At 34.6% G+C, this 2,492-nt stretch overlaps 1 pseudogene; it reads right to left on the minus strand.

The window, feature by feature from the left end:
• Positions 1 to 762: 762 nt before the first annotated feature.
• Positions 763 to 1,611, minus strand: LOC123818907 (annotated as a pseudogene).
• Positions 1,612 to 2,492: the final 881 nt, after the last annotated feature.

Below are 2,492 nucleotides of genomic sequence, written 5' to 3' on the forward strand. Positions count from 1 at the left end.
GATGTCATGATATTGGGCATGTTATTTTTTTTTAAATTGATGGAAGAGATTCAAGATTCTGCATCAAGTGTGACATTTGGACACCATTTATTAGGTTGAAGAAGTTTCCTTTATCTCCAATTTATTAAGAAACTTTATCAAAAATGCATGTTATATTTTTTGTAATGCTTCTCGATATTATAAAGATCATATACTTTTCTTTTTAGGTTGATAATATAAAGGATAGTACTGGATGATTTATAAAGGCTAAATAAGCTTGCATTATTAATATTTCATAATAAAATATTTCATATTTACCCTTGCCATTACCACCTATTTTTTATTAATTTCTTTACGTTCATATTTCTACCTGCTGTCATTTTTTCTACCTCAATTACTTTCTTTAACATTTCTTGTGATGTGAGTCAACTTTTGATTTGGACTTCTAGCATCAGTATGTCAAAAAATCTTTATTTTGTCTTTGTTTTTTAAAAAATAGGTATAGAATTCAAGGCAGAGTGTTTTTTCCTATAGTATTTTGAAAGTATTACAATTCTGCCCTGTTGCTTGCATTGTTCCAACTAATCTGTCAACCTTATATTTGTTCTTCTACATAAAAGAAGTTTTTGTTTTCTCTGGTTATCCTTAATACATTTTTTTTCTTTATCGCTGGTTTGAAATAATTATGATGAATTAGAATGTGCTTAGGTATATTCTCCATGTTTCTGATATTAAACATTTTTATACAGATCAAGTTATTTAATTAGGTTCTTTGTAAGAAATTTAGAACACCATTTTGTACAGATAAAGCTCATTTGTGAGAGTAAACAGCAGAGGTAGCCGAGGAGCTGAAGAACAACTTTGATTTTTGGCAGAATTTGAGAGTCCACAGCTTCCTTATGAACCTTGCACTGCTCTGTAATCCTGTATTTCTCTTCCCTTGTGTTGAGGATCTCCCCCTCCTGGTGTTTGCTGCTACTTCTTGAGGTAAAGCATCAGTGAGATGTTTGAGGTTGTCACAGTACTGGTAGTGATTTTGGTGGAGGTGGCAATGGCAGATATCTGGTGTGTTCTTTGTAGAGGAACTGAATTAAGAGACAGAGGTCCAGTTACAAATAGCAAAGCACTGCTCAGCTGCTTCAGGAAAACCAGCCTCCTGTCTCTGTGGTGCCCAGTGAGGATGATTGGAATCATCCAGGGGATGATGCTGGCCTGTGGTTTCTCACGTGCTGACCGAAGGGTTTCTTCTCATGGCTCAATAACTTTTGAAGCATATCTTCAATAGGATGATATCTAGGCATTTTGCAAAGTTTAACCACTTGGATATCATCATATGTCTTCATCAACTGGTTTTGTGACAGTAGCGAGTACTTTCTCCTTCTTTTTCTTTTAAATCCTGGATTTAGCAGCTGAATACTTCCTCTTGCAAGTGGCCTTTGGGGAATACATACCTCACCAGGAATGTCTGCCAGTTTCCCTGACTCAAGCAGGGTTTGGCTGAGGTTGGGCTTCCCCTTCATGGGCATCTCGGCTTTGAGGTGACCCTTCTTAACCTTGGCATCAGGATCTGCCTTCTGGGCTTCAGGCTTCGTTCTCCTTAGGATCTGGCTTCTCAGTTTTTTCACCAGCCATCTCGCAAGAACTGGAATTAAAGTTTTATAGAAAGCATTAAATATTAAGTTTACAATTCTCATTAAATGTGAGAAAACTCAGCCCACTTTTTAAAATATAATTTTATTGTCAAGGATTTAAGCTGCAGTTATAGTTGACTTCAAGTTACACAACAGCTCAGTAGCCTGCCTTCCTTTTTTCCCATTCTGTGCTTTGTATTTCAGTTTTAATAGTTTCTGTTCTTTTACTTCAGATTTACTAATTTTCCCTTCTCTGACATGTAATCTTCTATTAATCTCACCTAGTATTTTTTTTTTTATTTTACACAGTGTAGTTTTTATACCTGCATGTATGGTTAGCTTTTTTAAAGATGTATTTTTCATCTTGTATGTTTGAACATATGAAATGTTTAAGGAAATTGTCTTAATGTCATTTTTCTTATTTAAACATCCATGTTAATTCTTTGTTAGTTTCTATTAGTTAACTTTTCTTGTCAGTAAGATGTATTTCCCTTCTTATTATGCCTGATAATTTCTTGCATTACTATAAATATTCCTGAGCTGTGTTCTATGACACAGTTTTATAACTTGCAAAATTTATGTTTTTTGGCATCTTATTTTTATGATTGATTAGGCAGTAACAGAACCATGTTCAGGCTAAGGCTAATTATTTCTCGATATTAAGTCAACACCTCCTCTATACTCTTTCCAATATACCAGGAATCTCGAGACTTCCTAATGACTAGGACAAACATGCACTATTCCTGGTCATACGTAAGCACTGGGCACTCTTCCGTCTAATCCTTTCATTATGCTTATTTTGGTGGTCTCAGATAATTTATGTTACATGTACTTTTCAGTACATGGCTGAATTCTTAAGAAGAAATCATTGAAGAACTCTAG

The sequence above is a fragment of the Phyllostomus hastatus genome, unplaced genomic scaffold (genome assembly GCF_019186645.2).
Source record: "Phyllostomus hastatus isolate PE091 unplaced genomic scaffold, TTU_PhHast_1.1 phas_contig_29, whole genome shotgun sequence".
Classification (NCBI taxonomy): Eukaryota; Metazoa; Chordata; class Mammalia; order Chiroptera; family Phyllostomidae; genus Phyllostomus; species Phyllostomus hastatus.